Below are 21,704 nucleotides of genomic sequence, written 5' to 3' on the forward strand. Positions count from 1 at the left end.
AGAAATACAGTGATGAGCGCTCTAATAACCGGCAAAATAGCACAAAAGATGTATTAAGTAGTGAGATAAAAAGACATGAAACTAGTCGAGCTGGGAAATTTAGCGATATTAACTTATACATTTAGATTGTATTGATTGTGTACCACCTTCAGAGGTATCAGACGAGTTTGGAAACTACCACTGTCACAGTGACAGTTTTAGTTGACATACTCCTCCGATATGTGTAAAGGTGGGATCAATATAACGTAAATTTAAAGGTTAATTTCGCTAAATTTCCCAGCTCGAATAGTTTCATTTCTTTTTATCTCACAACTAAATATGTTGCCCATATTTTGCCGGTTATTAGGGCACTCATCACTGTACATCCTTGCTGATGTGACAATACCTCCTATCTGTTTTTTCGTGAGTTTTGTATGAGAGATGGAAAAACATGTTTTAAGGTCACCTCCTGTGTTCATATGTAAGTTTTGACTTGTTTTGTAGTTCATAGATAGTTTAATTTACTACAAAACAAGTCAAAAAATATCATATGAAAACAGGAGGTGACCCTAAGACAAGTTTTTAGTCTCTCTTACAAAACTCATGAAAAAACAGATAGGATGTATTATTACATCACTGACGATATGTGGCCATACCAAATAATACATCCTTGATAAATATAAACATTTTTATTGAACAAAATCTTTTCATACATTTTTTTAATGCAATTTACTGATATTCCTAAATATTTCAAAAAATGTGTCACATTTGCTTTGTAAACCTTTCTTTTGCCTTTCGTAGCCACATATTCTGTTTCCTTCCTGGTTTTTTGTAGACCACTTCTCTCAGCTGATTCTAAAAAAAATAAAATAAATGGTAATTTTTCTATCCTTTACAATTAACAATCAGAAGAAATATTATTTACAGATAATGATATGCATAATAATAATAGGTTTGTTCTAGCATCAGTTTGAAACCATCAGCGAATAGTGGACCAGCGCGAGTAGAGGGGATCGCACTGGTGACTGTATTATGTTCTTTTACTGACCAACTGTTTGCTGATGGTTTTTGACTAGTTTGACTGTTTGCTAGAACAAACCTAATAATAATGAATATTTTGTATTTTGACAATGACATCTGATGTGGAAGTCAAAACATTAATAAAATTATTTTTTCAAGTTAACTTTCACATGCGCGTCTTAAAATTGTACTTTTAATACTTATATCATAAATAGCTATTAAAACTATCTTAAGAGGAAACAGTATCGATCAACAGGTAGCGAAAATGTGTTCCAAGATTGCGGCTGTAATTTTGAATATTTTTTCAAGATATTTGGCACACATATTCGTAATATAATAAAGAATGGCGGTACAGAGCCCAATTTGAAAAATATATTAATATGTGGAAATTACTCTGTAATTAAATACAATATAAAAAAACGAGCTTGTACCGCCATTAAGAAGAACAAAAAAATACACTTTTTTCAAATACAACTTTTTTATCCGATTTTGTGTTATTTTGGAACTACTAAAATTTTTTATTTCATTAGTAGTTCCAAAATTACACAAAATCTAGGCATCGGATAAAAAAGTTTATTTGAAGAAAGTGTATTTTTTTGTTCTTCTTAGTGGCGGTACAGGCTCGTTTTTTAAATATTGTATAATTACAGAGTAATTTCTACATATTAATATATTTTTCAAATTGGGCTCTGTACCGCCATTCTTTATTATTTTACGAATACGTGTGCCAAATGCCTCGAAAAAATATTCAAAATTACAGTGACAATCTTGGAACACGTTTTGGCTACCTGTTTATCGCTACTGTATTACCTTAAAACATTGTAATTTGCTAAACCAGTATATTTTACTCTACTACTACTCTACTAGCTACCTCATTTTCCACTGTTTCTAAAGACTTGTTTACATGGGTAGAGTTTTGAGGAGAGTAGAGTAGTGGTAGTACTCTACCAAAAATGGCTTGATACCATTCACATGAGGAGAGTACAAGTATAGTACTGATGCTAGTATAGTGAAACCGATTTTTGTATTTTTAAACACTCTTGATTATAAGTGCACCTTAAATTCTTAATTTTTTGCTTAAGCTCGTTTACTCCAAAGCCCCCTTTGCCATTCTTTCGACGATTTCATCCTCCGCAGCTTGCTGCAAACTTTTATTTCTGTAGTATACACTACCTAAATTCCATAAACACTGGTATTCGCCGTATTATAGCTCTACAAGTTTTAAAGTTTCATCTTCGGTGAACTTCATTTTCACTATTTACACAAAACACAATTCCAGCCAGAATGACAGCGTCCCCATGTACTCTCCTACCTACTCTATTCTGCCATAATTGAGCGTGTTCCATGGGTAGAGTGTGCAGCCGAGTAGACATTTTGGCAGTAGTGGTGGTCATGGAGTAGTTACTTTGCCATAGGTTGCTAGTCACTCTACTTTAACTCCAACTATACACTCTACCAGCTATTCTACTGTGCTGAGCATTTTTACAGGTAGAGTTACTCTACTCTATCAAGTACTTGCATCATTACTCTACCCGTGTAAACAAGTCTTAAATCTACTGAATGAAAATCTACTTAATCTTAATCTACTCTTAATGAAAAATGTCTAAAATCATTTACCCACCTAGTATTATTGTAGAATTTAAGACAGTCCAGTGCCTTATAAATAATTTCAATATGAATATTTTTCCCTTTAATTCTCCTTTGATACCACTTCATTTTAGATTTTGGGGAACTTATTTCATTGTGTTTATAGACCATATTTATTGAAGGAACCCAATCTGGAGATTGTTATTATCGATTAAGTCGGCTGGTTTTCCTATAAGATTAAAATGTTAACATCTTCAAAAATCGTTACTGTTGTAATTGTAACTTACCAGATATAAAATGATTACAGCAGACAGGACAGGAAAATTTTCATTTCGCTAGTAAAACCTGTACATTGTATTGCATTTAACCATTGTTGTCTCTCAGATACCTTATTTAGTTCAGTTTAAAAGTGAACTTTATCTTGACTTTATCACAATTACTTTGCATTTCACACTTCAAAACACAACACCAATGAAGCATATTATCTTTCTAAATTAATACTTCCAGAGAAAATGTTAAATTAATCTTTGTACAACACAAAATTACAAAGAAATACAACTAAAATTATCTAAAACTCATTAAGAACAGATAGAATAAGATTTATCTTTTACACCCAGTAGCCATATTGACATATGGATTTAATTTTGAAAACGATTATATTTAAATTTGGTAAATATAACCAAATACTATGGACCCTTCTATAGTATTTGATATAACTCCGCACGACCACGCAACTCGAAACACAAGTACTCAAACACGGTTGCGTGAAGCGTGGCTCGCAATCGTGAAATTTACGAGACTTGCTCGACCTGTAGATTCTTGTCTTTGGATATGCTCTATTTAAATCTGTTTTCCATCGATAGAACGATTTTGTATTACTCGTCCCATTCGACATTTTTTTTTATTAGGATTTATCTGAATTATGTAATTTAGAAAAGGGTTATAATAAACCTTAAATATGTATGTTGGTACCATATGTGATATATTGGTCATTAGGACAACTCCATTTACATGACTCATAATTTGCGGTTAGGTATAATCGATCGAGTCAAATGTAAGTGTGTATAAGTTAGTGGTTGTATAGGTTATGTTTTGTTTTGCAGTTATGAATATGGTTATTATGGTGTTCTTGTTGACTATAATTTGGGGTTTTATAAAAATCTACTGAATCAACTTGAACACAATTTGGTCTTTATGATGTATGCCACCGAGAACTTGTCCTACGAGTTCTGTGTCGCCAATATAGGTTATTTTAGAGTAGGGTAGTATTCTTAGATTCGTAGTATATTTTAGATATTTGGTTATTCACGCCTGTGTTGGATCCCACAGCGTGTGATTTTTTTTATGGATATTTGTATTGAGTATTTATATATGTATAAAAAAAAATTGTTCATTAGATCAATTTTTTTTTCTCCGAGTAACGGGGGAATGTAACGATTAGTTATTACCATCGTTACTAAAATATTTATTCCAATAGGAACTAGGTATGCAACCAACTTTACAGACAATTGTATTGAAAGTTGCAGTTGATCGACGACAAAATTGGTAACTTTTGGGGAATTCGGAACCTAGAAGTTGGTTTGTGTGTCGATACGGCTTCCGGCTGACGTGATTGTCATTGCAGAAGGGACTATTCGTCACTTCAATCTCGGCTGTTGTTGAAGGCAGACCCATCACACCAGTGGCCATTACAGAGAATATAAAATTTTAGTTGAAATGTTTGAATAGAATATAAGTTTACGTGGGAAGAAGTTGTTTTGTTCTTGGTTGTTAAGTGTTTTGAAAAGAAGAGGTTTTTTTTTTGTTTTCCAACACCTTTTTGAAGAGTAATGGGTATGTATTAAAAAAATGATGTTTTTCCTTAAATAAAAAAATAACCCTGTTATTCATTTCAAATATCTTACATATATTATCTTCAAATGAATTGTTATTCTTCAATCATCAGATTTGCAATACTTCAATACCATCGCACTTATTTTTTTTTCTACAGAGAAAAGAATTCTTTCTAACTATATACTTCCAGTTCAAAATCAGTTTGGAATCAATGACCATTCTTATTCTCTCATTTATATAACTCCTTAAAGTAATCTTGATTACCAGATTCATATTTACTTGTTCAAATACTTCCTTATATTCGTTTAAAAAGGCTCTTTCCAGTCAAGGATAATCAAGGTCAATGACATTTCAAGCAAGTACATCAAACTTAATTTTTTCTTAGATTTTTTTTCTCTGTCAAGTTCTGATAAGGTGGTACACCTTTTTGCAGAGGCCCTGTTTCTTGTGTGGTCAAGGCAATCAGCTGATCAAGGTTTGTTTTTTTAGCAACTGGTGGAGATCAATATTAAGTCAATCTTTTTGGATATGGAATAGACGATCATTTTGGGTTATTTGGCATTGGATGGATTTTATTTTTTTTGTTTTTTGGAGATATACAGTTTTCCGGTGCTAGGAAGTACCTCCTTGTCGCACCACATCGTCGTACCTTCTGGTTGGTGAGAAGTACTCCCCCTAAGGTAGAGGAAACCCGGAAGATACCTTACTTGGCTCTCCCGCATCAACTTAACCGGAGTTTGGAGAAGCCACAGGCCTACTGTTTGTAGAAAGGACAGGTTTTATTATTAAAATTTACATTTTCAATTCTTTTACATAACATATTTCAACTTTAACATTTTTAATAACATATATCCTCTTAATAATCATATAAATTCATTTTTCTAAAATCAATTAAAATAATCATAATCAATATTTTTCTTTTCCACAACTTTTATATGTCATTTTCATTATTGTATTTGTATTTTATTTTATTTAAAATAGTCCGGAGACCATAACCTATCTGGTAAGATACTGTGCACACTATCTCGGTTATTATCACAATATATCAGTATTGTCCGGTGTGTCATTCCGATCAGATGTGGGATTGTCAACCAATATTGTAATCCTCCTTAATAATAAGTTTTTGTACACACATATTTAGATCCATTAACTGTCTTGGTACAATAAATTCAATATATTTGCTTTTATCTACTGTAATATCTGTGTAATAGACAGGAGCGTACTAGCCTAGTACGTCAGGTGGTTAGCTAGTTTGTATAAAATTGTATATAGGGGTTATAGGTATTTTTTTTTCATTAAATTTGTTGGTTGTACATACTTATATGTTTTATTATCCTACCTTTTTAATAGTATTAGTTAAGTACAGCAATATAGGTCACGTGGAGAGGAATATATTCTATTCTTCCCTGGCGCTCAACACTACTTCTGAATATCTTATTGGTCGATAGTTCTTTTCTTTTCATTACTCCTTATATTAATTTATTTTCTTTGTCATTCAAGTATTTCAGTAGGTACCGTCTTACTAGGGCGTGCAAATACGGCCTGATCCTCCCCTGAGCCCTACTGTTTGGTATCTTCAATTTCCAGCTAGCCTAGTTTGAGGAAACTTCCATAAATAAGTAACTACCCTTTAAAGCTATATCTATTCTGCCACAACAGAACCTCGTTTTTGTTACAAGGTTTAAGGAAAAAGTGAAATTTTTCGATAAAATTTTGGTATGGTGTGCCATCTCAGAAGATGGTGTTTCACAACCGTTTGTTGGGCGTGTTAGCGGTGAAGCTCTCAATGCTGAAATTTACGTTGACAGGTGTTTCACAAAGATTGTTCAATTTTTAAATACTTATCACCCTAATAATGAAATCATATTTTGGCCCGACCTAGGTTCATGCTCTTAAGCCAGGAGAATGGCAGATTGGTTCATTGCTCAAAATATAAATTTTGTTCCCAAGCGCGACAACCCTTCAAATGCGCATCAAGCGAGGCCTGTAGGAAAGTTTTGGGCTGTTTTGAGTCGAATAGTGTATGTATAATAATGGCTGGGAAGTCCAAACTAAAGATCACGTAAGGCGATCAATTTTGCAAAAATTTCGTGAGATTGATTTAGGAACAGACCAAAGGCTTATTTCACATGCACGAACAAATGTACGTGCCATCGAAGATCACAGACCTCTTTCTGTTCCATATAAAAACATTATAAATAAACCTTAAATATGTACCTTTATTTCCTGTATTCGGTAATAAAATAAACTTAATTTGCAACTAGAAAATGCATAATTTAGTTTTTCCAAAAACTTTAGGGACATAGGTTATGTACTGACAACTATACCTAATAATATAAGTTCTACAGCCTTTTGCTGCATTGTGTTATTCTGTCAGTATAAGTGATTATAATTAAGTTTTTTCTGCACGTCATTGTTCCGTATAATCTATATTTTTGATACTCAATATTTTAGAAGTATGATTGTCTTGATTTCAAACTTAGTATGTGATTTTGATTCACTTTGGCATAATTTGTGCACTATAAAAGTATTTTAATTTTACAGTTTTTAAATGCTCAAATATTGCGGTAAAAATTATCTAGGTATATAATCTTATTTAAATAAATGCTTAAACCAGGTGTCGATATATTAAGAAGTTGTGATTTCGTAACATCGCTTCGAGTAAAGTATAAAGTAAACTTCGGGAGTTAGCCAAAGTTACAAAACTAATTGGGTAAGTTGTTCACTTCTTGTTTGTGGGTATTTACTTTTAAGATAAATGGGACTGACGGAAATTAAAATGTCATTGCAAGTGGTACAATCAAACAAAATCAACAGGATGAACATTTTAATATATTTGTAGACTTATTTGGTAAACATTATTTTTATCAAAAATCGCAAAATGGTTAGTTATTCGCAGTGGAAGTTTTTCGTAAGTATAAATTTAAATTATTCATTTACATTTAAATATCCATTAAAAACTTTTCAAATAAAAAAAAAACAATTTCAAATTCGCTGCTAACATTGCCGCAATAATAATTATAACTAAACAAAATGCTTCTACACGTTTGAAGTTCTGAAAGCTCCTTTTTTGTAATATCGGCATAAACCGGCCGTACCTTAGCCTACTGGCTTATTGTACATTGTGTATGTTTCAATGTGTGTTGGGTAATAATTACTGTTACTAAGTAAATTTGGCTTCATCGTCATTACAAAAGCTCGAAAATTATGTTTTTGTAAATTATGTTTTTAAATTAATTCTCAAATAAATGTCAGAAAAACAACTTAAAATAATCTGTTATACATACGACGCAATACTAATCTCTCAAAGTGAAGATGATTTACAATGTAAACTTCACCAGTTTAATATAACCGCTAGAATATTTCCCTAAAAGAATACAAGTGCATGGTTATAACAGCAACTCTAAAAAGATATAAATAAGAGCAGGAGAATCATATAATAGAACAAGTCATGGAGTTTAAATATCTAGGCATCACAATATCTGGCTATGGAAAGCTGAAAACAGAAGTGGAAGATCAAGCGAATAGAGCAAACAGACCCGCAGGTTGCATGAATTAAAAAATATGGAGAAATAAAAATATAGAAAAAAAGTGAAGTACAGAATTTACAAAACAGTCATTAGACCAACAATGGTATATGCGGGAGAAACACCACCTGATACGGAAAGGACAAAAAGAATGCTAGAAACCACATAGATGGAAACCCTTCGAAAAATCGATGATAAGACACTATGGGATAGAGCTAGAAGCGCAGATATACGACGGAGATGTAAGGTGGACCATAATAATAACTGGGTAAAAACAATAGAGTTGATTTTAACGACCACAATAAGCCTAATGACAACAAATAAAGTAGGAAAGACGGCGAGAGGCGGTTTCCCAATAGGAAGACAATCAATGGGAAGACCACAAAAACGAAAAAAAGGACAGCTCACTGAAAGCACATTGAAAAACAGACAGAGACATGTCTACACAAAAAAATAAGAAGAAGCCTTTAGTCAAAAATTATAACCATAAAACTTCTATTGTCTATTTGGTTTTAAAAAACTAAAAGACTAAGCTTTTATTTGGTTTTACTCTGCAACTAACCCATGATTTCTGCAGAATAATCACTATGGTCTTCAGCGATATATTTGCATTACTTGCGCTGAATTGGAAAGTGACACAGATTATACTCATGCAAAAAGAGCCTGAAACCTGACCACCAATCCTGATTCAGCGATAATATCCTACAATACAATCTTCTGTAAGTGCCGTCTCCTAATCAGAGGTTGGATATCATCTATCTTTACTCTATCTACCGCTGCTCTGAAGAACTGCATTTAAACTAGTCCCTTAAATTCTTCAAACAGTCACTTAAATTCTTAATATCTTCATGATAGATTATAACAACAATAAAACATAGTTTCTAAAATAAGCAATACTGTACTCTAATATTTTTAACACCTCTCAAGCTTTTGTCAGGATGTGGCATAAAAAACTTCTATACAAGCTAAAGAAACACCTACCATACCATTACTTCAAATTGCATAAACCATGACCAGAAATATCTAGTAAAATATGCCGAAACCTACACTAAACTTTACTCCATCCTATTTGGTGAACCTCAGAGCAGTGTGCTCGAACCGATCCTCTACCTGATATACAGGGTGTCCCAGACCAATTTACACAGGCTATAACTCTTAACCCTCCGATGACCAACCTTTTTTTGTTACACGGATGACCAAGGGGGGCAAATGACCAGGTCAAAAATGTCAAAAATGTCAAAAATGTCAAAAATGACAATTAACAAAAAAATTAAGTTTTTTTTAAATTTTGTTTTGCATGGGCTTTATGTCATTTAGCCACTCACAACATGAGTATTAGTGTCATGTGTAGTGTGTATGTTGAGTAAGTGTCTTGTTACCTTGCAAAGTCGACGTCATTAGCGTAAAACTACTTGGAATTACACATATTAGACAGTATTTTACTAAACGTCAACTTAAGAATATATTTTTTATTCGTAAAATATAGGGAATTTTTTTTATTTCAAAATATGAGGATATCTAGAATGATATTAAAGTCAAACAAAAAAATAATGAGTTAAAAATTGAAAATACTTTTGAATTTATTAAAGAAAAACATACGCTGGGGTCACAATTTCTCCCGCTTGGTCATCCGAAGGTTAAACGAATAGGGATTTCCGAATGGGACAAAAATTGATATACTCTACAGTGCTAGTCAAAAGTCCGTACCCCCCTCGTAACTTTTGAACGGTTATACCTATAACAGTGAAATTTGGAGGGAGGAAATAAACGGACGTATGCTTCTTAACTAGTCATTACAAGTGACGTAATAGTGACAGATGACGTTACAGAGCCACTGTGACCAATAATTTTAAATGGGACCTTATGGCAAGTGAAACCTCGTTTGAAAGGTATTCAAAATACCTATTCAGCTGTACTAATTTTGTTTGACTTTAAGCTCATTTTAATGAATAAATGAAATAAATATAAAATTGTAGTTTCGCATTTAATTAATAAAAATTCATAATTTCGCCTATGGTTCCTTATCAAAAAGGTTGACGTTGACGTAAAAACTACTAGAGAATTGAAAAACGTCAAAAAAAGAACTTTTTTGACAAAAAAACCATTGGCGGACATTTGAATATTTATTAATTAAATGCGAAACTACAATATTATATTTATTTAATTTATTCACCAAAATCAAAATCAACTTAAACCCCAAAAAATTAGTATGACTGAATAGGTATTTTGAATACCTTTCAAATGAGGTATCACTTGCCATAAGGTCCCATTTAAAATTATTGGTCACAGTGGCTCTGTAATGTCATCTGTCATTATTACGTCACCTGGCATGACTAGTTAAGAAACCTAGGTCCGTTTATTTCCTCCCTCCAAATTTCACTACTATAGGTATAACCGTTCAAAAGTTACGAGGGGGGTACGGACTTTTGACTAGCACTATATATGTAATACACTTTAATATGGCGCAGAAGAAATCATCCCCTAAATTCCTTAGTTAAACACCCTAACTTTAAGTTTTTTAATAGCACCCTGTATATTTTTTAAAGTTTCGAATGTGATCTTCTATGGTCTATTCAACCGATTTTTTAAAAATAAAATAGGTTTGTAAATAATTAAGAAAATATCAGTTTATTTTTAATTTCTGTTAATTATGGTATAGTTTTTAAAAATTAAAGTAAGGGGTTGTAACTTAAAGAGCAATATTTATGGTATGATTTTTTCTATGGCATATTAAAGTTTATTACAAATGGAATATATCAGTTTTTGTCCCATTCGAAAATCTCTATTCGTTTAAGAGATAGCTATAGCCTGATATTTTCTTGATTATTTCATTCATAGGAGATTCTGACCAAAAGAAAGCTACAGAAATACAAATTAAACTGATAATTTTTGATAATTTCCCGTCTTCAAGTATATTACGTCAGATGCCCTTCGTTGCTATGGAAAAATACATTCAGTGACATTAATGACAATTAATGTTTTAAAAATTATAAAAGTGATGACTTTCAACCGTCAAATATTTATAATAACTGTGTGTTTAATTGTACTAATTTGTACTTACATAAATAAATTAAAATAAAATTTTCGTTTTGAACAGTTATATTCATGAAATAATCGCAACAAATTGCACTCGATCTCTAAAATTAATATAGAATGTTTGGCCTCGTGACACTTTGACATAATTTCACTCGCCTTCGGCTCGTGAAATTGAAACTGACAAAGAGTCACTCGGGAAAAATTCAATAATTTTAGAGCTCTTGTGCAATTACTACGGATTATTTCATTCATAGGAGATTCTGACCAATAGAAAGCTACAGAAATAAAAATTAAACTGATTATTTTTTAACGATTTTAACTTCCAATCGTATAGTAAGATATTTGATCACGTGTTTAATTCTGTCCAATTAGATTAAAATTAAACTGAGAATTATCTACTGTAGAAAATTACCGATAGAATTTTTTTAAATAGATTGTTTCTGTTTAATGGCAACCAGTTTCCTAGTTTTAACAACTGTCACATTTAAGAAAATATCCATAATATACGTATTAAAAAATAATCTTACGGATATCACACGACAGTTAGAATAAATAAGAAAATAATGCTTCATTTTTACTCAAATTTGTTGTCATTGGGCAATAGCCCAATTGCCAGACAACAAATTTTCGAAAAACTCGCATTATTTTCAATTTATTCTCACTCTCTTGTGATATTATACCATATTAAACTGTCGCATTATTTTCAATTTATTCTCACTCTCTTGTGATATTATACCCGATAATTTTTGATAATTTCCCGTCGTCAAATGTATTACGTCAGATGCCCTTTGTTGCTATGAAAAAATACATTCAGTGATATTAATGACAATATTGATGTTTTAAAAATTATTAAAACTACACTATTCCGGAGTTCAGATAGGACAAAGGGCAAAAGAAGGCGTGGGAATAGTTGTAACGAAAGAAATGAATAGAAGAATAACCAAATTCAAACCAGTATCATCAAAAACCATATACATAAAAATAGAGTTAGAAGAAGTATAATGTCACATAATACAGGTATATGCACCGGTAGCGGGAACAGAGCATGAAAAAGCAGAACTATTCTATGATGAGATACAAGAGGAAAGCAAAAACATCATTTTACTAGGAGACTGGAATGCACGAATAGGAAATGATGAAAATATGGCATTAGGTTGCTTGGGAAGGTATGGAGAAGAGACGATAGATAGAAATGGTAGAAGAATGATAAGTTTCTGCCAAATAAATGATTTGTTTATAGGTAATTCTTTCTGGTATCAACCGAGAAACGAAAAATATACATACGTAGCAGAAGAAAGAAATGCGAGAAGCATAATTGACTACATAGTATATCCTCGATAAGCAGAACTAACGATACAAAATATAAAAACTGAGAACGAAGCCTAACTCGGTACCCAACACAGACTAGTGAGAGCAGAGATAAACATAAAACTAATGGAAATAATAGAGAGTCCTCAATATACAAGAATAACAATACATAGGATTAAAGATATGGAAATGAGGAAGTTATACCAAAGAGAGACAGACAAAATACTGGAACAGCATGAAAACAATGAGTAAATATGTAATATGGAAGAGAGATGAAAAAATTGAAAGACACGTTATTTCACGGAACACTGCCAAACAAGTATGTGAAATAAGAAAGAATGGGAAGAATAATAAAAGAACGGGATGGTGGAATAAGGAAATAAAGCAAGCTGTAAAAAAGAAGAAAGAAAAATGAAGAGTAAGACAGAGACGAATACAGAAGACAGAGAAATATAGTGAAAGAACTAGTAAAAGATGCGAAGAACAAGAGCTGGAAAGAATTCGGTGAAGAATTGAACGAAGGTTTTGGGAATAACAATAAACAGTTTTGGAATAAAATAAGAAGCATGAAAGGAACAAAAAGGAAACAAATAAGAGGAATTAGAAATCAGCGAAATGAATTGAAAACAAACATTCAAGACATACTAACCATATGGAATAAGCATTATAAAGAAAAATTCGAGGCAAGTAACCAAAAAATGAGGACAGCAGGCAAGAGAAGTGGATAGAGACAATCGAGTAGACGAAATTCATATCAAAGATATTGAAGAAGGATTGGCAAGAATAAATATTGGAAAAGCGGGAGGTGCCGATGACATAGATCCGGAGATGATGAAGTAAGTGGGCGACCGAGGAAAAGCTTTGGCTACTGGAAATAATGAGGGAAGCATGGAGAACAGAAAAGATACCGGAAGACTGGGAAGAAAATTTATTGATACCAATACACAAGAAAGGAGATGAAGCGGAATGTGATAACTATAGGGCTATATGCTTATCATCAGTGGCATATAAAGTCTACACCGGGATAATAGAAAGGAAGCTCAGGAAAGAACTGGAAAGAAAACTAGAAGAAGAACAAGCGGCTTTTAGGAAAGAAAGAGGAACAACAGATAATATATACTGTTATATTTCTATTTGATATAAAAATTAAAATTTGATAATTATAAACAAAATTCACTTTAATATAAAATATTTTTAATTTTCTCAACCTCGGGCATATAAATTTAGAACAACCTGTATACAACAAATTGTTATATTTAATTTTAAGAAGTGATTAGAATAAGCGTACGAAACTCGGAACAATGTGCTTAGATAAACAAAGTGAATGACGCGTTTCATTATCGTTTTTCGCGAAAGGTTTCGATCATTAGCCTATGCTAAATAAGACTCATTTGAAAGAGAGAATAGGTCATTAAAATTTGTAAATAGTTAGAAAGTATTTTAGAATGGGAATTAAATATTTTCTTTTGAAATCCATTAAGCATAATTAGAAAGATTAAAAATTGGTTTTGAGGAATATTACGAATGAGAGTTGGTGGTGGAAGATTGATTTGTGAATCTGGAAGGGATATTTAGAAAGTAGGGGAATGGATGAGAAAGTGAGATCAGAATGTTTTGAGCTGTCGAGAAGTGAAGTCGAGTAGTAGACGGTAGTGTACGGAGAGTGAGAAAGCCGATGTAGTTCCGTGAGTGTGGAGTATCTATCGTGGAACGAGAAGTAGGCCAGGTCGAGAGTAAAAGAACCTCCTTGAGCCAAGAGTGTCCCGGTAGCTGATAGCAGTTTCGAGAAAGGTAGAACACAGCATCACGACAGACGCAGGAACGAGAGCTATACGAGCTAGTTTTTCAAAGGAGAACATTACTGGAAGCCAGGACGAGGTTTGATCGCAGCCAAGGATAGCAGGAAACGGGTCTTGTGTGAGGACATTTTCAGTTCACCAGGAAAAGGTCAGTCTCATTTGTTTGGACATGAATGTATGGGTTTTTCGTATTAAATTCCACATAAAAAATTGAATAACATAATCAATAATATCAGAAAAGCTTCATCAAACTTAAATAGAGTTGTTCCTAATAACTCCTAATAGTTAAATGTTAATAAAAACTTTCAATTGAAAACCAAAAGGAAATAAGATTCCCATTTGTAAATGTTATGTTTAAGAATAATAAGAAATAGCAAATATTAAGCATTGATTGCCTTTTAAATAAAATAAAAAATATTTTGATTATAATTGTAACCCATATGTGTATTTTTTTTACTCTTTTCTTTTCTATCCCGATTAGGAACCATTAAGAAATATTTAGAAGCCACGAAAGTAAGTAATTAATTTATAATTCGCCCTGAGATTGAAAACATATTGATATGTGATCTGGTTAATTAATTAGATTAGTATTAATACATTGATTAAATTAAGTGACATATAAGAATATTATCTCATATCAATAATCAAGATCACATCAACTGTCGTCCAACGTGGAAAGCATTGTAAAGTATTTCTAGTGGCAAATTTGAAGGATAGAAAGAGTAAAGCCGGTATTTGAAAATTTATATGCCTGTGGTAAAAAGTGAGATACTTACATTTGATAACATAAAATTTTAGATCTCTTTAGGTACAAATTTTACATAACTGATTTAATATTTTATTTTTACGATATTTACATTTGATATATTTATTGACAATTTATAATATTTGGGTAAAAAAAAAAAGTCGTATTGGTAACATACTAGTAAAATTTCATATTTGGCGGGGATAATACTTCTTGAAAACAAATGTCTGTGACAAGAAGCTAAAGCAAGGATAACAAAAAACAAAAAGAACATTCAGACCAAGAAGATATTTTAGACACGACAATCATGGCATCAGAACAGCAAGAATTATCAGGAATAGATAAATTATTACAAATGATGCAACTCCAGTCACAAAGAATGGAACAGAAAATGGATGAAACACAACAAAAACTGGATGACAATCAAAGAGAAACAAAACAAACAATGGAGAAAAATCAGGAAGAAACATCAAAGAAAATGGATAAAGTGGATCAAAAAATGGAGGAAACACAACGAAAAATGGATGAAACACAACAAAAATTGGATCAAAAAATGGATGAAACAAAAAGAATAATGCAAGAAAATCAGAAGGAAACAAAACAAGCCATAGAAGAGAACAACAAGAAAATGGAGGAACGCATAGAAAAGTATGAAATGAAAATTCAAGATAAAATAAAGGAGTTAACGAATGGCCAGAAAAAGGAACTAGAAAATTTGGAAAATAAGTTGGAAAATGCTATTCAAGTAGACAGAGAAGAAGTGGAAAAAAGAATCACAGAAATAGAAAAACAAGTCACCGAAAACCGGACGCAACAAAATGTCGGAGAAAGAAGAGAAATGGTTATACATAGCACAGATGACGTGAAGATAAGGTTTGGCGGGGATGTAAGAAGATTACACCCAGTGCCGTTCATAAATAGCCTGAAAAAGAAAATACAGCACATCGGAAATTTCGAAACAGCAAAAGAAACTATCAGAAACCATCTCAAAAATGAAGCAAGCCTATGGTTCGATTGCAAAGAAGAAGAATTTGACAGTTGGCAACAATTTGAACAAAAATTTTTGAATTATTTCTGGGGAAAAGTCCAACAATTGGAAATTAACAAGGAATTGCAAAATGGGAAATACAATGATAGGATGGGTATATCAGAAAGGACATATGCATTACAAATTTACTATAACGCAAAACATTTACAATATAATTACTCATCGGAACAATTAGTCGAACTGATTGCAAGACATTTCGAAGAAACGCTGGAAGACCATATCACATTGCAAAACTACAAAGACATAGATAGTTTATGCCAATTCCTACAAATAAGAGAATTACGTGTAAGAGAAACAAAATCAAGAAGGTCGCGAGAAGATTACAGGCCCCGAGAAACACAGGATTACAGAGATAGAAATCAAAATAGGAGGGACTATACAAGACGAGATTTTAATCCCAGAAGGGAAAACGAAAATAGAGACAACGGAAGAGGAAATTATGAACAAAGAAATAGGCAATGGAATGAGGACAGAAATCGAGAATACCAGAATAGAAACACCACACGCTCAAATCAAGAAAACAGAAATAATGGTAGACAAAATGAACAGGGATATCAAGAAAACCGAAACAGATCCGACAGACCAAGAGAAAATAGAAGAGAAGTAAATAATACCCAGACAGATGGATATGACGGAGAGAGACATTATGACGAAAATATAAACAACGATGAGCAACCGGCGTTTTTTCACGACGGCGCTCACTAAAAACCAAAAATCAAACAGGAATCTTTTGTAACCCCAAGGAGTTTATTAAATTGGCAAGAAACAACGAAAAGAAAAATGGAGTTAATTTAAAATTTGTGGATGGATTTATCAACGAGAAACCAATTAAAATTATGATAGACACTGGATCTGAAATAACATTGGTCAACAGAAAACTAATAGAAGAAGTTAACTTAACAAATTTAATTTACAAAATACCTAGGGTAAATTTAGTGGGCGCAAACAAACGGACATTGGCAACTATAAATGAAGGCATACGAGTAATGGTACGACTGGGTAAGAAGATGTATGCACTACAATGTGTAATAATGCCAAACATGTCACATGACATGATAGTAGGAGTTGACGAATTGGCAGAAAAACATGTAGTGATAGATTTTAAAAATAATACGATGAATCTAACAGAAGAAAAAGAAGAAGAACAGGACAAGGAACAGGAGAAACAAAATACGGACGAATCAGGTAAAGAACAAACAGTGGAAATGAATTTGGCAACGAAGCAAGGACAAAGAAGAAAAGGGAGAAAAAGTCAGAAAAAGACAAAAGAAAATGAAACCTGTGGCTCCTCAAAAGAAGAGTTGAGCCCAGAAGAAGAAAATTTGAGAGTATCAGAAACAAAGGAAACCTGGGATTCCTCAAAAGAAGAGACGAGCTCAGGAGAAGAAGAAATAAAGCAAAAAAATGAAAGCGAAAAAGATATGATCGAAACAGTGGCATTTGAAGAGGAGGCATATGAAAACGAGGATGCAGAATACACGATAAAAGTATGTGAAAAATCTGAGGAAAAAGACAGAAGATTAATATGGGAAAAAGGGAAAGACAACATAATAGCCGACACTCTAACACAGGATGAGGACACTGAAAATAAGGAAACAATTACTCTACAGGTGGGACTAATTAGAGTAATACAAGAAGAAGGGGTATAAGACGTAGATTAAAGTAAGGAAATATACAGGGAGTTGGTTTTGCCTCGAGAAAATTTATTTAAAAATGCAGATAAATTTTATCGAATACAAGGCGGGGATTTGTTATATTTCTATTTGATATAAAAATTAAAATTTGATAATTATAAACAAAATTCACTTTAATATAAAATATTTTTAATTTTCTCAACCTCGGGCATATAAATTTAGAACAACCTGTATACAACAAATTGTTATATTTAATTTTAAGAAGTGATTAGAATAAGCGTACGAAACTCGGAACAATGTGCTTAGATAAACAAAGTGAATGACGCGTTTCATTATCGTTTTTCGCGGAAGGTTTCGATCATTAGCCTATGCTAAATAAGACTCATTTGAAAGAGAGAATAGGTCATTAAAATTTGTAAATAGTTAGAAAGTATTTTAGAATGGGAATTAAATATTTTCTTTTGAAATCCATTAAGCATAATTAGAAAGATTAAAAATTGGTTTTGAGGAATATTACGAATGAGAGTTGGTGGTGGAAGATTGATTTGTGAATCTGGAAGGGATATTTAGAAAGTAGGGGAATGGATGAGAAAGTGAGATCAGAATGTTTTGAGCTGTCGAGAAGTGAAGTCGAGTAGTAGACGGTAGTGTACGGAGAGTGAGAAAGCCGATGTAGTTCCGTGAGTGTGGAGTATCTATCGTGGAACGAGAAGTAGGCCAGGTCGAGAGTAAAAGAACCTCCTTGAGCCAAGAGTGTCCCGGTAGCTGATAGCAGTTTCGAGAAAGGTAGAACACAGCATCACGACAGACGCAGGAACGAGAGCTATACGAGCTAGTTTTTCAAAGGAGAACATTACTGGAAGCCAGGACGAGGTTTGATCGCAGCCAAGGATAGCAGGAAACGGGTCTTGTGTGAGGACATTTTCAGTTCACCAGGAAAAGGTCAGTCTCATTTGTTTGGACATGAATGTATGGGTTTTTCGTATTAAATTCCACATAAAAAATTGAATAACATAATCAATAATATCAGAAAAGCTTCATCAAACTTAAATAGAGTTGTTCCTAATAACTCCTAATAGTTAAATGTTAATAAAAACTTTCAATTGAAAACCAAAAGGAAATAAGATTCCCATTTGTAAATGTTATGTTTAAGAATAATAAGAAATAGCAAATATTAAGCATTGATTGCCTTTTAAATAAAATAAAAAATATTTTGATTATAATTGTAACCCATATGTGTATTTTTTTTTACTCTTTTCTTTTCTATCCCGATTAGGAACCATTAAGAAATATTTAGAAGCCACGAAAGTAAGTAATTAATTTATAATTCGCCCTGAGATTGAAAACATATTGATATGTGATCTGGTTAATTAATTAGATTAGTATTAATACATTGATTAAATTAAGTGACATATAAGAATATTATCTCATATCAATAATCAAGATCACATCAATACATACTGAGAAATATAACTGAAAGGAAAAACGAAATAGGAGAATACTTATATATTACGTTTATAGATATTAAAGCTGCTTTTGATTCTATAAGTAGAGAAGTAATATGGTCAGTAATTGAAGATCTGCAAATCCCGCAAAAGATAGTAAGCGTGGTAAAAAGTACATATAGAAACGTACTTTCTAAAGTACAAATAAACTTAAACATATCGCCAATAATAAACCTAAGGAGAGGAATAAAAAAAGGGGACAGTCTCAGCCCTGTTTTGTTTATATTAGTAATGGATATAGTAATAAAAATCGCTAAAAGAAGGTCAAGGCAATTACAGTCAATAATAGGGTACAGGAATTTAGTACCAGTGAGAATGGAGCGATTACTATATGCAGATGACTTAGTAATAATTAAAGCTCGGATTTATAGGCAATAAAAATTGAAGAAAAGGCGCCTATATAGGCAAAGATTTTATTAAAAAAGGCAGGAATATTAACATTTAGGCAAAATATAGGCAATAAAGGAATAATTTATAACCACTTAAAATTTTATCATTAATAGAAACAACTAAACGTTTTTCAATATTTTCGGTCTTAAAACTATGTCTTCGATCACTTAAAATTAATTTGTACATTGAAAACGAACGTTCGACATCGACAGATGTAATTGGAGCATATTTCAGAGCGGATAATAAATCTGACATAATTTGTAATTCCTCAGAAAATGTCCCATTCAAAACTTTAGCAACGTTAGATAAAAACGAAAAACCTTCATTCTTGTCGAAAACATATTTCATTTTTTTTTTTAATTAATTGACCGTTACTTCCAGGTGTCGATTTAATTTTCGTCTTTAAATTATCTATTAATTTTACTGACTCACATAAATTTATCTCTTGTTTTTCTAATAAGGTAATTGTGGTAACTATTAATTTATAATTGTCATTGATATAAGCGAGTTCCTGTTTCAATTTGGGATTTTTTAATATTGTTTTGCTTCTCGAATGTCTTCGGAAATATCATCATCAAATTCTGACATAACTAATTTTATTTCATTGCAGTGCTCAAAGTAAAAAAAACTGCTTCGAGCCAGGTTCCCCACCTTGTAATTACTGGTTTAGGTGGCAAAGGGACACCGGGAAGTTTTTATTTGTATATTTGCACCCTCAACGGAGCCTTTACAAAAACTTTTTTCATAAAATTTATAAAATTATTTACCAACGGAAACAGATTTCTCATTTCTTCAGCAATTCTATTTATCCCGTGGGCTACACAAGTGCAATGAATTAAATTAGGATAAAAAATCTTTAAATTAACAGCAGCTTTTAACATATATGCCGCAGCATCTGAAAGCATTAAAACTATTTTATTCACTGGTATAGGGTTGGATAAAAAGAGGTTTGTTAAACTATCTTGTATAAATCGACTTATTGTTAAATTGTTTGTTTTTTCCAATTCTTTAACGGCAACTAAATAAGGTTTTCTCGCAAAATTTTCGTTCAAAATTCCAATCATTAAATTAGCTATATACCTGCCGCATACATATGTCGTTTCATCCACGATAATATACAAAAAATTGCCCTCTAACTTCCGCTTAATTTTTGAAATACATTCCACATAACATTTTTCCACAGTATGTTTTCTCAATGTACTCTCGTCCGGTAAGGATGTATTAAGATATTTTTCGAAAAAGCATTTAAAACTAGGGTTATTAACTTTATATAGAGGAATGTTGGATGCCATCATCATCTGGCATAAATCAAATTTAAATGCGTCTTCCTCCTTTTTTTTTGAACTGCCTAAACTATCCCGCAGAGATATTTGGGGTAAGTTAGAGGAATTTAATTTTTCCAAATTACGTTTATGAAGTGGGGTTCCACAATGCTGGTCAATAAAGTACTTTTTTCTACTTTAAATCTGAGAATTTAACAAAAATTATTAGAATTCTAAATCCTCTTTAGAATTTAGTTATGTTGTGGGACGAGAAAAAAAGAGAAAAAATAAAACTTACCGATTTGCCGCATGGTTTACAAAATGCTCCATCTCTTTCTAGAGAAAGTTCCGAATAAGGTGCGATCCATAGCCTTAATTTAGATGTCATCTTTTCACACTAAAACGTTTTAAAAGGTGTTCTTTGCCTTTCGGTATACGCAACAAAACTAAACTAGGATATAGAAATTTGTGACTAAACTCTGATACAGTAACCGACTGTACAACTGATAATAAACTAATAAAACTTAAGGATTTCCAAATAGTTAACCCTCAATCAAGTCTCGATCAGGTACATTTTCCTAGAAATCTGTTATATAAATAAACCATTGATATTTTATTATTGATCCAAAATTTTATTATAGAATGGTTTAGTAATAGAATAATATCATAGGTAGTACCATAAAATTTTAAAAAGGCACAAATAGGCGGAATTTACGAAAAAAGGCAAAAAGTGCAAAAAACAATTATAATAGGCAAAATAGGCAAAAAAAGGCATTTTGCCTATAATCCGAGCTTTAGTAATAATTGCAGACAATAAAGAGAAAATGCGAAAATTAATCGATATCTGGGTGGAGGAAATAAAAAATTTGAAAATGGAGGTAAATGAAAAGAAGACGAAGACCATGATAGTAACACAAAAGAGAAGGGAAGAAATAAACCAAACGATATTTAGGTGCAAAAACGAAATAATAGAAACAGTTTCAACGTTTGAATACCTTGGAGTAATAATATCAGAGGATGGAAAGGTAGAT

At 32.2% G+C, this 21,704-nt stretch overlaps 1 long non-coding RNA gene across 1 annotated transcript; it reads right to left on the reverse strand.

Annotated features, from left to right (window-relative positions):
• Nucleotides 1–564: 564 nt before the first annotated feature.
• On the reverse strand, nt 565–3,272 carry LOC126885907 (uncharacterized). The gene is made up of 3 exons (XR_007698490.1): nt 2,874–3,272; nt 2,621–2,815; nt 565–834 (listed from the first exon to the last, which is right to left on the reverse strand). It is a non-coding gene; the product is annotated as an uncharacterized LOC126885907 (long non-coding RNA).
• Between the last annotated feature and the right edge of the window lie 18,432 nt (nt 3,273–21,704).

Source organism: Diabrotica virgifera, chromosome 6 (assembly GCF_917563875.1).
Source record: "Diabrotica virgifera virgifera chromosome 6, PGI_DIABVI_V3a".
Taxonomy (NCBI): Eukaryota; Metazoa; Arthropoda; class Insecta; order Coleoptera; family Chrysomelidae; genus Diabrotica; species Diabrotica virgifera.